This window comes from Neofelis nebulosa, chromosome 6 (assembly GCF_028018385.1).
Source record: "Neofelis nebulosa isolate mNeoNeb1 chromosome 6, mNeoNeb1.pri, whole genome shotgun sequence".
NCBI lineage: Eukaryota > Metazoa > Chordata > Mammalia > Carnivora > Felidae > Neofelis > Neofelis nebulosa.
Genome location: NC_080787.1, coordinates 68,437,900 through 68,453,498, shown reverse-complemented (window position 1 = coordinate 68,453,498; position 15,599 = coordinate 68,437,900).

The window sequence follows — 15,599 nt, the reverse complement described above, 5'->3', positions numbered from 1 at the left end:
AGCTCAAAAGTTTTCAAACTATTATAAAGTTACTCTCAAAATGAATCAATGTCTGGCAGGGGGCAGCTGTATAAACGGGAATGTCCTTATAGAATACAATGTTTGCTAAAGAATGAGTTATAACAATGTGCTATTTTGAAGCCTATCACGTGTTATTAATACTCAGAATGAACTGCAGCAAATTATTTAGAACTTAGACAAAAAAGTTTCTTCACGAGGAATATTTTATCACTGACACCATTTAGAATTGTCAGAGCCTGGTGATAATTAAGAACTGACTGACTTTTGGTCAGTTATAGTATTGTTTTAAGATTTCCTACACAAAGAGCTCTTCCTTGTTGTCTGCACCCCCATAGCTACTGTCCTAACTAAATGGCTGCTCATCTGCAGAAATGTGAATATTCTCTTGAGCTGGTCAGAGTGGAACATAAGGGATATTGGGAGAACTTGAGATATGCACCCAGAAATAATAAGGCTTTATGGGTAGATGGGGACTGGAGCCTCCTTTTCACCTGGGGCGCATGAGTTTTCTGGGGTTTAAGTGGATGCTACAACATTGAATTTGACTCATCTGGAACCACTGCAGCCAGAAAATTGTTTGGGAGAGAGGACTCCAGGAGAAAATCAAGATGTGCTGCCAGATTTAGGAGGTTAGGCAATTGACTAGAGAGAATGCCATCCATACTGGAGAAGAATGCAGTGTGGACGTTCCCAGAAGTGATCTTTAGAGAGATGCCCTATGGAAGAGCCCATATTTGTTTATCTGCCATGACATGACAGTCCTCAAGAAGGAATTTCAAGGTGCATTGGCTAAATAAAATGATTTATCCTCTTTCTTCTTTCTCTTCCTTCCTGGCTCTCCTCCTCCAAATTTAAAGAGGTTGGAGAAATAGCATAGCGCTTGGGAGAGGATGAAGTAAAGAAAGGATGAAGGTTGAAATTGTAAGACATCCTCACTCCCTCTTCCTTGCTGCCGTTCCCCATTCCATAGATTAAGTTTGGGTTCTAAGGAGGAGATAATCTTAGAATGGATTTATACTAGGCTGGAAATTTACTGAAAAGTATCTTTTTTTTTCCATACCTGAAAGTGACCTACAAATCAGCCAAATGCCCAAATATCTTATGGAGCCTTCTTTAAGTCAATGGTAAAGAAAAATAAAGTGGTACTGCTGAGCTTAGCCCATCAATAAGTGGTTACAGTAAAATCTTGTTCCTAAACTATACTAGTCTGTTGGTGATATAGGAGGCAGACAAGACTTTGTTGCTCCCCTAAGACCACTATTATATCTCTGAGTTTATTCATAACATTTATGGATATGGGAAGTCTTCCTACTGTGAGTCTCTTGACCTCTGCTCCACCAACGCAACCTCTTTGTCTTTATTTGATGTTTAACTTCCAGCGTTCTTACACTCAGATTTGGGGAGGGGCGGGCAGGTAGCTCTGCAGTCTTGTAGCTCTAGGCTCACCTCCTTATTACTCTGAAAATCCCAGATGGCAGGCAGAATGGGACAAAGGGGGCAGGGGGGTAGACTTAGTTCCTTTCTCCCCTCTTCCTTGTCTCCCTTTCCTAGTCCACCCCATACATGGCTTCCTGTCAGACAGACAGTTACCTCTACTTCCCTTTAAGATCAGCTCTCCTTGTGAGCCCACACCTTCTGCTCTAGGAGCTTCTTTGCAGAGCCAGGCTCAGCTCTATCTGAAGGCAGCTAAGCCTTCAGCCTGCTTTTTCCTCCTTACTTACTAATGCTTTGCTTAAGCTCCTCTAATTTCCTTTCTCTGCCTTTGCAACACCTGGAGTGTTTTCAATTATCTCAAGGAGTATCATGTAATGCTCAAAAAATTCTTTAGGCCAAATCAAATTTTAAAGCACTTTAATTTAAATAATAAATCTATGCTTTACGGCATTTTAATGAGGGTAGTATACTGCAAAAACAGTTTGAGAGGTGTTATGACACAAGCGTGGATACTGATCTCTTTATATTGTTATCTGTTCCAAATTAAAAATTAAAAAGGCTCAGATTCTCTGATGAGTATGTGAATGTTGCAGGAAAGGTCTGTAAGACATTCCTGGTACTGCAGAGATGAATGATAACAGAGTGTGCACAGAATGGAGCCAGAAAGAAGGGAGGGATAGGTAAGACCTTTGTTAAGTTGTGGGAACCGTTTGGAGTTTAGATGGAAATCTGCTGCCCCACAACTTTTAAAATTTAGTACATTATACTTGTAAAGTATTCTTCTAAGGACTTTGTGTATATTATTTTGTTTAATATGTGCAACAGCCTTAATGCTTACACAGTTATTATCCCTACTTTACAGATGAGGAAATGGAAGTTTAGAATGCTCATCTGAGGAACAGTTTGCAAAGGCAAGAAATTCTGAATCCTTCTCCGATGTACTGCAAACCAGATCTTTCCATAACACATCCTTCTTTATTTTTTTATTATATGAAATTTATTGTCAAATTAGTTTCCATACAACACCCAGTGCTCATCCCAAAAGATGCCCTCTTCAATGCCCATCACCTACCCTACACTCCCTCCCACCCCCCCATCAACCCTCAGTTTGTTCTTAGTTTTTAAGAGTCTCTTATGCTTTGGCTCTCTCTCCCACTCTAACTTCTTTTTTTCTTTTTTTTCCTTCCCCTCCCCCATGGGTTTCTGTTACGTTTCTCAGGATCCACATAAGAGTGAAAACATATGGTATCTGTCTTTCTCTGTATGGCTTATTTCACTTAGCATAACACTCTCCAGTTCCATCCATGTTTCTACAAAGGGCCATATTTCATTCTTTCTCATTGCCACGTAGTACTCCATTGTGTATATAAACCACAATTTCTTTATCCATTCGTCAGTTGATGGACATTTAGGCTCTTTCCATAATTTGGCTATTGTTGAGAGTGCTGCTATAAACATTGGGGTACAAGTGCCCCTATGCATCAGTACTCCTGTATCCCTTGGATAAATTCCTAGCAGTGCTACTGCTGGGTCATAGGGTAGGTCTATTTTAAATTTTTTGAGGAAGCTCCACACTGTTTTCCAGAGTGGCTACATCAGTTTGCATTCCCACTAACAGTGCAAGAGGGTTCCCGTTTCTCCACATCCTCTCCAGCATCTATAGTCTCCTGATTTGTTCATTTTTGCCACTCTGACTGGCATGAGGTGATATCTGAGTGTGGTTTTGATTTGTATTTCCCTGGTGAGGAGCAACGTTGAGCATCTTTTCATGTGCCTGTTGGCCATCTGGATGTCTTCTTTAGAGAAGTGTCTGTTCATGTTTTCTGCCCATTTCTTCACTGGATTATTTGTTTTTTGGGTGTGGAGTTTGGTGAGCTCTTTATAGATTTTGGATACTAGCCCTTTGTCCGATACGTCATTTGCAAATATCTTTTCCCATTCTGTTGGTTGCCTTTTAGTTTTGTTGATTGTTTCCTTTGCTGTGCAGAAGCTTTTTATCTTCATGAAGTCCCAATAGTTCATTTTTGCTTTTAATTCCCTTATCTTTGGGGATGTGTCAAGGAAGAAATTGCTGCGGCTGAGGTCAGAGAGGTCTTTTCCTGCTTTCTCCTCTAAGGTTTTGATGGTTTCCTGTCTCACATTCAGGTCCTTTATCCATTTTGAGTTTATTTTTGTGAATGGTGTAAGAAAGTGGTCTAGTTTCATTCTTCTGCATGTTGCTGTCCAGTTCTCCCAGCACCATTTGTTAAAGAGACTGTCTTTTTTCCATTGGATGTTCTTTCCTGCTTTGTCAAAGATGAGTTGGCCATACGTTTGTGGGTCTAGTTCTGGGGTTTCTATTCTATTCCATTGGTCTATGTGTCTGTTTTTGTGCCAATACCATGCTGTCTTGATGGTTACAGCTTTGTAGTAGAGGCTAAAGTCTGGGATTGTGATGCCTCCTGCTTTGGTCTTCTTCAAAATTACTTGGCTATTCGGGGCCTTTTGTGGTTCCATATGAATTTTAGGATTGCTTGATCTAGCTTTGAGAAGAATGCTGGTGCAATTTTGATTGGGATTGCATTGAATGTGTAGATAGCTTTGGGTAGTATTGACATTTTGACAATATTTATTCTTCCAATCCATGAGCAGGGAATGTCTTTCCATTTCTTTATATCTTCTTCAATTACCTTCATAAGCTTTCTATAGTTTTCAGCATACAGATCTTTTACATTTTTGGTTAGATTTATGCCTAGGTATTTTATGCTTCTTGGTGCAATTGTGAATGGGATCAGTTTCTTTATTTGTCTTTCTGTTGCTTCATTATTAGTGTATAAGAATGCAACTGATTTCTGTACATTGATTTTGTATCCTGCAACTTTGCTGAATTCATGTATCAGTTCTAGCAGACTTTTGGAGTCAGTTGGATTTTCCATGTATAATATGTCATCTGCAAACAGTGAAAGCTTAACTTCATCTTTGCCAATTTTGATGCCTTTGATTACCTTTTGTTGTCTGATTGCTGATGCTAGAATTTCTAACACTATGTTAAACAACAGCGGTGAGAGTGGGTATCCCTGTCGTGTTCCTGATCTTAGGGAAAAAGCTCTCAGTTTTTCCCCATTGAGGATGATGTTAGCTGTGGGCTTTTCATAAATGGCTTTTATGATCTTTAAGTATGTTCCTTCCACCCCAACTTTCTCGAGGGTTTTTATTCAGAAAGGATGCTGGATTTTGTCAAATGCTTTTTCTACATCGATTGACAGGATCATATGGTTCTTATCTTTTCTTTTATTAATGTGATGTATCACGCTGATTGATTTGTGAATGTTGAACCAGCCCTGCATCCCAGGAATGAATCCCACTTGATCATGGCGAATAATTCTTTTTATAAGCTGTTGAATTCGATTTGCTAGTATCTTATTGAGAATTTTTGCATCCATATTCATCAGGGATATTGGCCTGTAGTTCTCTTTTTTTAGTGGGTCTCTGTCTGGTTTAGGAATCAAAGTAATACTGGCTTCATAGAATGAGTCTGGAAGTTTTCCTTCCCTTTCTATTTTTTGGAATAGCTTGAGAAAGATAGGTATTATCTCTGCTTTAAATGTCTGGTAGAATTCCCTAGGAAGCCATCTGGTCCTGGACTCTTATTTGTTGGGAGATTTTTGATAACTGATTCAATTTCTTCCCTGGTTATGGGTCTGTTCAAGCTTTCTATTTCCTCCTGATTGAGTTTTGGAAGAGTGTGGGTGTTTAGGAATTTGTCCATTTCTTCCGGGTTGTCCAGTTTGTTGGCATATAATTTTTCATGGTATTCCCTGATAATTGCTTGTATTTCTGAGGGATTGGTTGTAATAATTCCATTTTCATTCATGATTTTATCTATTTGGATCATCTTCCTTTTCTTTTTGAGAAGCCTGGCTAGAGATTTATCAATTTTGTTTATTTTTTCAAAAAACCAACTCTTGGTTTCGTTGATCTGCTCTACAGTTTTTTTAGATTCTATATTGTTTATTTCTGCTCTGATCTTTATGATTTCTCTTCTTCTGCTGGGTTTAGGCTGCCTTTGCTGTTCTGCTTCTATTTCCTTTAGGTGTGCTGTTAGATTTTGTATTTGGGATTTTTCTTGTTTCTTGAGATAGGCCTGGATGGCAATGTATTTTCCTCTCAGGACTGCCTTCGCTGCATCCCAGAGTGTTTGGATTGTTGTATTTTCATTTTCGTTTGTTTCCATATATTTTTTAATTTCTTCTCTAATTGCCTGGTTGACCCATTCATTCTTTAGTAGGGTGTTCTTTAACTTCCATGATTTTGGAGGTTTTCCAGACTTTTTCCTGTGGTTGATTTCAAGCTTCATAGCATTGTGATCTGAAAGTATGCATGGTATGATCTCAATTCTTGTATACTTATGAAAGGCTGTTTTGTGACCCAGTATGTGATCTATCTTGAAAGTATATTCTGTTGCTTTGTGATGTAGAGTTCTAAATATATCTGGCAAGTCCATCTGATCCAATGTATCATTCAGGGCCCTTGTTTCTTTATTGACCGTGTGTCTAGATGATCTATCCATTGCTGTGAGTGGGGTGTTAAAGTCCCCTGCAATTACCACATTCTTATCAATAAGGTTGCTTATGTTTGTGAGTAATTGTTTTATATATTTGGAGGCTCCCATATTCGGTGCATAGACATTTATAATTGTTAGTTCTTCTTGATGGATAGACCCTGTCATTATTATATAATGCCGTTCTTCATCTTTTGTTACAGCCTTTAATTTAAAGTCTAGTTTGTCTGATATAAGCATGGCTACTCCAGCTTTCTTTTGACTTCCAGTAGCATGATAAATAGTTCTCCATCCCCTCACTTTCAATCTGAAGGTGTCCTCAGGTCTAAAATGAGTCTCTTGTAGACAGCCAATAGTTGGGTCTTGTTTTTTTATCCATTCTGATACCCTATGTATTTTGGTTGGCACATTTAGTCCATTTACATTCAGTGTTATTATAGGAAGATATGGGTTTAGAGTCATTGTGATGTCTGTAGGTTTCATGCTTGTAGCGAGGTCTCTGGTATTTTGTCTCACAGGATCCCCCTTAGGATCTCTTGTAGGGCTTGTTTAGTGGTGACAAATTCCTTCAGTTTTTGTTTGTTTGGGAAGACCTTTATCTCTCCTTCTATTCTAAATGACAGACTTGCTGGATAAAGGATTCTCGGCTGCATATTTTTTTTCTGTTCATCACACTGAAGATTTCCTGCCATTCCTTTCTGGCCTGCCAAGTTTCAGTAGAGAGATCGGTCACAAGTCTTATAGGTCTCCCTTTATATGTTACAGCACGTTTATCCATAGCTGCTTTCAGAATTTTCTCTTTATCCTTGTATTTTGCCAGTTTCACTATGGTATGTCGTGCAGAAGATCGATTCAAGTTACGTCTGAAGGGAGTCCTCTGTGCCTCTTGGATTTCAATGCCTTTTTCCTTCCCCAGATCAGGGAAGTTCTCAGCTATGATTTCTTCAAGTACACCTTCAGCACCTTTCCCTCTCTCTTCCTCCTCTGGAATACCAATTATGCGTAGATTATTTCTCTTTAGTGCATCACTTAGTTCTCTAATTTTCCCCTCATACTCCTGGGTTTTTTTTATTTCTCTTTTTCTCAGCTTCTTTTTCCATAATTTTATCTTCTAGTTCACCTATTCTCTCCTCTGCCTCTTCAATCCAAGCTGTGGTCACCTCCATTTTATTTTGCAGCTCATTAATAGCATTCTTTAGCTCCTCCTGGCTGTTCCCTAGTCCCTTGATCTCTGTAGCAAGAGATTCTCTGCTGTCCTCTATACTGTTTTCAAGCCCAGCAATTAATTTTATGACTATTATTCTAAATTCACTTTCTGTTATATTGTTTAAATCGTTTTTGATCAGTTCGTTAGCTGTCGTTATTTCCTGGAGGTTTTTTTGAGGGAAATTCTTCCTTTTTGTCATTTTGGATAGTCCCTGCAGGTGTGCGGAACTGCGGGGCACTTCCCCTGTGCTGTCTTGAATAACTTGCGTTGGTGGGCGGGGCCGCAGTCAGACCTGATGTCTGCCCCCAGCCCACCGCTGGGGCCACAGTCAGACTGGTGTGTGCCTTCTCTTTCCCTCTCCTAGGGGCGGGATTCACTGTGGGGTGGTGTGGCCCATCTGGGCTACTTGCACACTGCTAGGTTTGTGGTGCTGGGGATCTGGTGTATTAGCTGGGGTGGATCAGCAAGGTGCACAGGGGCAGAGGGGCAGGCTCAGCTCGCTTTTCCTTCAGAGATCTGCCTCGGGAGGGGCCCTGCGGCACCGGGAGGGAGTCAGTCCCGCCGGAGGGATGGATCTGCAGAAGCACAGCTTTGGGTGTTTGCGAGGTGCAAGCAAGTTCCCTGGCAGGAACTGGTTCCCTTTGGGATTTTGGCTGGGGGATGGGTGAGGGAGATGGCACTGGTGAGCGCCTTTGTTCCCCGCCAAACTGAGCTCTGTTGTCAGGGGCTTAACAACTCTCCCTCCCGTTGTTCTCCAGCCCTCCTGCTCTCTGAACAGAGCTGTTAACTTATAACCTTCCAGATGTTAAGTCCCGCTTGCTGTCAGAACACACTCCGTCCGGCCCCTCCGCTTTTGCAAGCCAGACTCGGGGGCTCTGCTTGGCAGGCAGGCCGCCCCTCCGCCCCAGCTCCCTCCCGCCAGTCCGTGTAGTGCACATCACCTCTCCACCCTTCCTACCCTCTCCTGTGGACCTCTCATCTATGCTTGGCTTCAGAGAATCCATTCTGCTAGTCTTCTGGTGATTTTCTGGGTTATTTAGGCAGGTGTGGGTGGTATCTAGTTGATCTGCAGGAAGCGGTGAGCCCAGCGTCCTCCTACACTGCCATCTTCCCAGTCCAAGCCCCCTCTTTATTTTTGATAACAAAGTAAAAGTATTTCTGGTGAGCCTACATTCCTCAGTGAAGAGTGGAGGAATTACATAGTTTGTAGCTACCCTTTATTTAGTACTTTCTATACATCAGTAACTTTATTGATGTAATTTCTAAGCACCTCAACAGTTCTGTAGTTAAAAGAAAGTGCAATGGAGCCAGTTCATACCAGCTTAGGAGAATAAATTGTTAAACTTTCAGAACAGTCTATGAGCCAGTTGATTAATATTTTTAGTATTAAAAATTAAATTATATAAAAGTATATTAAAATAAATTATATTTAAAACAAAGGTAATAAATATTTAAAAACCCATGACTTTTAAATTATTTTAGTACATTTAACTATAAATGACACTTTGAGGTTATTTATGTTTGTTTTGTTCATATGGTGGAAACAGTGTATAAAATTGTTAGCTACCATGCGTCTCTTTTCTTCCCAGCTCCCTGGTTCAGCAGTATCACATAAAGAGTTTCAAATTGGCCATGGTGGCAGTGTAAGTCAGGCTCGAAATACTACTTGTTGGTCATGCAGATCTAAGACAGTGATGCCATTAATGTAGATTAAATGTAACAGCATTCAGAGGCCCTGGGGTGGCTCAGTCAGTTGAGCCTCAGACTTCAGCTCCGATTATGATCTCCCAGTTAGTGTGTTCAAGCCCTGCTTTGGGCTCTGTGCTGATAGCTCAGAGCCTGGAGCCTGCTTCAGATTCTGTGTCTCCTTTTCTTTCTCTGCCCCTCCCCCACTCTCAAAAATAAACGTTAAAAACAATTTTTTTTTAATGTAACAGCGTTCAAAGTGCTGCTACAAGCTCTCCTTTACCTAATCTCCATTAAAATGGGAAACAACCAACCATTTCTTGCTTCTATGTGTCTGTTATACTGTGAATAGGGCAAGAAGTTTAGGAAATATTCTTGTAGTAGTTGAAAACCATTATTGGATTCAGCAAAGGAGTACTCGTATCATTGACAAATGAGTGAAATTCCAACCTAAGTCTTCACTGTTTCATTTTTTTCATACTCATTAACATAAATGATATCAGCTAACATTCATGTCAAAACTACACTTGTTTGTCAAAGATATGAATGATTTCTTTGCTGAAATGGATATTAATAAAGCATTTATTCAGAGTGTGATATTGTGATACTGTTATTGATAGGATTATAAAAATAGTGGATTTTTAAATAAATAGCAAAGCATATGGAAATTATTATGTTTGCTTAAAGTTTGCAAGAGGAAAGATTGTATACCTTATTATTTATTAGTTATCCATACCAAATATTTAAAATAATCTTATATGTATAAATATGCAAGCATTTTCCCCAGACAGCCTACTGTTAAATACCTGTCTCCCCTGGCTGTGAGAATTACTTCCTATGTTTTACAGATTAGGAGACTTGAGGCTCAGTCATCATTTATCCACTAGTTAGTGATAGAGATGGGACCAATCGAACTCAGTATGCCTGACTTCAAAATAAATACTCTTTTCTTCAACATTCTGATTCAGGATTGATAGTTAAATGTGCTATACTGACTTTGCCTTCACTTTTAGGTTTGGATCTGCCAGGTAAAATCGCTTGGCATCTCTCTATATAAGCCTGAGAGTCTTCAGATGAAAGGCAATCTCCACCTCACACACATAGGCTTGGCTGCTTGCTTCCCTGTCTTTCTGTGCCCTCTCCCCATGATCTCCACCAGAACAGAAAAATCAAACGACCATATGAAAAAAGAACCGGTGTTGAAATAAAGAGGGATTAACATTTAAATCTTCATTTGACCACCTCCTAATGTGTGATTGATTTTGAGCAAGTTACTTTGTAAGCTTTACCTTCCTGCCTTTTAGGATTGCTGTTCTAAACCTCATATGTGAAAGCCTTGATACATGTCCAGGTCCAGGTAAGAATAGCCATGAATTCAGATGCATCCAGGGATCAAGTAAGAAAATGCAGCTGACCTGAGAGTCAGATAACTGAGTGGTAGGGGTAGCGGTGGCTTAAAAAGCACAAAACTGTGAAACCCATGGCTCTCGATGACCTTGCCTACAGATGAGAGAGCAGCTGGTCTTCTGTGACCTCAGTCAGCCCAAGAAGATAGCAAAGTAGATGTGATTTTTCAAAGACATATAATTTGGAAAGGGATCCTAAGAGTACAAAAACCTATGTAGCATTTAGTGCCATTGGAATCTGCAAATTGTCATCAATTTTTGCTTAAGTCAGTTAGTGGTTTGTTGTTTTTTGTTTTGTTTTTTTTCTTTTCCTCTTAAACAGAGAGAATGGCCTCATTCTGCTATATACTTTTAAATGATGTGGGCATTTTTGGATCTTATATTTCTAAGCCCATAATTCGGTTACCTTTTTGCTGCTACAGACTTCCTTCAACCTAATCTTCATTAAAGCCAGAAAAAGCAGACCATTTACATTGCTACTATTTAGCAGTGGCCAATCCTCAGCTGCTATTTCAAAGTCTTTATATGACTTCCTTATTGCTTCCTCTCCCAACATGCAAAAGAAAGAAAACATTTGAAAATATCCTAGAATATGCTAACCTGTTTTTAAACTGTGATAAGTTTTTAAAATAAGGACTCTATAGTTTAAAAATCTCATTAAAAATTGTATGTAAAATATCACATGCATATAAAAAAAGTATAAAAATCTATTGTATTAAAAAACAACCCAAATACCTATGACCCTTGTATCTTCTGCTTTTGGCCAAGATAAAGGAAAAGGAACCAGATTTATACTCTCTCCCGAAACAGTCAGGAAAAAAAAAAAGGACAAAATATTTGAAAAGGCTGGACCAGAACTTGGACATCAGAAAGTGAAGGACTATTATCCCTAAGAGACAGGAGACAAATGAAGTAAACCTATTTGCTTCAGTGTACTATGTTGAGAGAGTCAGAAGGCAGGTAATCCCAGAGGATTCTCCGGGTTGGGGAGACGGAGATGAATGTCTGGGGAGACCGAAGTGATCAGAGTTCTCAGAATAGAGCACCAGAGCATACTGCAAGTGAATAGAACACAACATTTTTTAAATGATTCAATTTATAATGAAACCAAGAACATCAAATAACTAGGTATAAATCTAAAGAAAAATGTATCCTTAATTATTCACTGTAAGCTAATAAGAACTATTGAGAAAACTTAAAAAGTACCCACATGAATGGGAAGATATACCATATTCAGTAATTAGAAGACTCAATATTGTTAAAATGTCAAGACCACTTCACTATCACCAGAATGACTAAAAAAAAGAAAAAAAATTGTTACTTCCAGATGTTGGTGAGAGTGTGGAGCCATGAAAACTCATGGATAACTGATGAGATAAATTATTAAATAGCTTTGGAAAAAATGTTTGGAAAAATTTACTAAAGCTGACTATGTGCATGCCTGTTATGCAGCAATTACACTCCAGGATATTCATTTAACTAAAAGGCATCTATGTGTTCTCCAGAATATGTATATTTAAATGTTCTAGGAAGTGTGCATAAAAGCCAAAACTTAAAAGCTACACAAATGCCTGTTGATACAGTAAAACATACAAATAAATTGGAGTATACTGCCACAGTGGAATACTACACAGCAACTAGAATGACTAATCTAAAACTACGTGAACCAATATGGATGAATCAGAAACACAGAAGGTTGAATGACATAAAAGAAAATATGTATAGGGGTTCACCTCTTTAAATACCTACACACAAAATTAGTCTGTGCAGTTACCTTGGGTGTCGGTAACTAGAAGGGAACATAAAGTCGTCTGGGTGCTGCTGCTCGGTTTCTTGATCGAAGGACAGGCTACACGGGGTGTTTTTTGTTTGTGAGAATTAATGGACCTGTGTGCTTTAAATATGTGCATGTTTCTGTATGGTTTACTTTAATTAAAAGTTTTAAAAATATTTGGCATCTGAAGTATCAGCTTTACACCACTCTGCAGAAAATGCTACATCTCTAAAACGCTAAAATTAGAAAACGTTTCATAATGAGAGAACAAAAATAAATAAAGCTAACATAATTTTCTAAATAGCATATTTTAAATTATTTGCTACAACGGTTGGTGCATTGACAAATGCAATTTCACAAGTTTACTTCAGCTTTTTGATAGCCCATTTTCTCTTTTCAAAATTGTATCTTTTCTAACTACAAACGTATTTTTTAATGTTTATTTATTTCTGAAAGAGAGAGAGAGAGCCAGAGTGAGGGAGGGGCAGAGAGAGGGAAACACGGAATCCGAAGCAGGCTCCAGGCTCTGAGCTGTTAGCACACAGTCTGACATGGGGATCGAACCCACGTGAAATCATGACCTGAGCTGAAGTTGGACGCTTACCCAACTGAGCCACCCAGGTGCCTGTCTAATTATAAACTTATAAAATGCTTATTATAGGGAATTCTAAAAGGTGTAGAAAGGTCAAAGGAAGATTATAGAAATAGCTTACAATAAGTGCAATATTTCATTATATACATAATTTCAAATACCTCTCTATATAAACTGTTTATAAATATACATAATTCTGGTTCTTTCCTCCAAATATGACATGCATACTTTATATTCCATTTTGTATACTGCTTTTTCATACGAATAATTATGGTATGACTACATAAATGTAATTAAAAATTTTTCCCAAAACACAATTTTAATGGATATATAGTAATCTATCATATGACTACACTAAATTTTAGTTAACCATTTTATTATTATCTGGGAGCACTAATTAATTTGTTTTCAAATGTTTTGCTATTATAAAAAGTATTTCAGTGAACATCTTGGCACATAAATCGTTACTAATACAATTTACTTAGAATAAACTTATCAAAGATAAAGTATTAAGTTAAAATATGCAAGTTTTCTCAGACTAATAAATATCTAAGATTATTTCTGAAGACTTTGGACCAATACAAATTCTTAGTAACTGTGTATAAGAATGGCAGTTTCCCTAAGCCCTTGCCAAAAATGAGCATTTTTGTTTTTGTGGTTTTGGCTATTTGCAAAATAATTACGATAGGTAAAAACAGTATCTCACTGTTTTACTTTTTCTTGATTACTGATGAAAGTGAATATATTTTCTATGGTTATTAGCCACTTGTTTTCTTTTAAACATTGTGCATTAAGGTGGGCTAACTTGCTATAATAAGCAAAGTTGTTACCATGTAAAGGCTGAAATAAATAGAGGCTTCTTTGTCACCCTTACTGGCAGGTACTAAGTTGGCAGGTGGACATCCTCCACATGGTAATTGAGAGACACAGACTCCTTTTCTTTTCTGGCTTTGCCACCCACTAAAGCCTTATTGTTGAGACTTGGTCATGCTACACAGGTCTCAATAGGCAGAATGGGGAGGTGAGTGGAGAGCAGGCATGCTAACTCACTGAAAAGCCCTGGACTCCAAGTGGTACATCATTTCTGCTCATATGACACCAGCAAGAACTTAAGTCTGTGCCCATTAGGGAAGCTGGAAATGCGTCTAGCCATATGCCAGACTAGAACTCTGTCACAAGATGGATTCTGTTGGACAGCCACAGTTTCTGCCAGGATGTCCTCTGTCCACCATAATTAATTGGAAGATTTAATGAGTTTCCCTCACAAAATCTTTACATAGGAACAGTACAAAAATTAGCTGCTTGTGTCACAAACATGTTTTCCAATTTATCGTGTTCTTGCCTTTGAATTGTAATAATGCACAATATCGTTTACTTATTATAATAAAAATACAAATTATTTCCCTTGAGTGTCCTTGCATTGCTTTAAAAAACATTTTTTTAATGTTTATTCATTTTTGAAAAAGAGAGAGAGAGAGGGCACAGAGAAAGAGAGGGAGACACAGAATCTGAAGTAGGCTCCAAGCTGTCAGCACAGAACCTGACGCAGGGCTTGAACCCACAAACCACGGGATCATGACCTGAGCTGAAGTCAGGAGCTTAACTGAGCCACCCAGGGGCCCCATCCTTGTGTTGCTTTTTGTTTATAAAGCATTTAATTTCCTACCTCAAGATCTGTCTAGCAGTCATCTCTAATGTCTTTTCTTTTTCTAATAGTTTCATTTCTTCCACTAACTTTTTAATAGCTCTGAACATTGGTGAGGAGAGATCATTTAACTCTATACATATTTTCCCTGTAGAGTTTATCGAATAATCCTTCTTCAAATATTTTGTGATGCCATAATTATCATACACTAAATTCCTATATAGGACTTGTCTATTTTTGGACTATTTAGTCTGCTCTCTCTGAGGTGTTAAGTCTTCTCTCAGAACCACATGTTTCTAATTAATGCAGCTTTTTATTTTTATATCCGGTAGGCCATTTTCCACTCATAATAAAATTTTCCCAAAATTTCTTGGCTGTTTTTGTCAAAATAAACTTGAACCTTGAAAGTTCCCAGAACATATTAATATCTCTATCTGTATATCATCTATTTTATTATTGACATTCTTAATGAATTGCTTTCAAAATGTATTAACTTGAGAATAACATTAAATTCAATATCTCCAATTCAAAACATAGTATATCTTTCATTTACTCAAGTTTTTTTTTTTTAATTTTTTTTCAACGTTTTTTATTTATTTTTGGGACAGAGAGAGACAGAGCATGAACGGGGGAGGGGCAGAGAGAGTGGGAGACACAGAATCGGAAACAGGCTCCAGGCTCCGAGCCCTCAGCCCAGAGCCTGACGCAGGGCTCGAACTCACGGACCGCGAGATCGTGACCTGGCTGAAGTCGGACGCTTAACCGACTGCGCCACCCAGGCGCCCCTCAAGTTTTTTTTTTTTTTAATATTCCATGTTAGCCAGATAGCCACAAGTAGCCAGATAAAACAATAAACATTTATTGAGCACCTATAAATGTTTCTGGCACTGTGCTCATTATTGAGATTACAAAAATTGAAAAAGATGTAGTCCACTCTTGAAAGGATTTACAGGTCCAGGGTTTGAGGATAGAAATACATTATTATGTATCACATGTAGGATTACAAAAAAGATGTGTTCAGAAAAATTTTGCAGAATATTTCTTTAAAAAATTTTTTTAAAAATGTTTATTTATTTTTGAGAGAGAGAAGAGACAAAACATGACTGGAGAGGGGCAGGTAGAGAGGGAGACACAGAATCTGAAGCAGGCTCCAGGCTATGAGCTGTCAGCACAGAGCCCAGCATGGGGCTCGAACTCACTGACCCCAAGATCATGGCTGAGCCGAAGGTGGACGCTCAACCGACTGAGGCACCCAGGCGCCCCTGCAGAATATTTCCTTATAAACTTTCCTTTC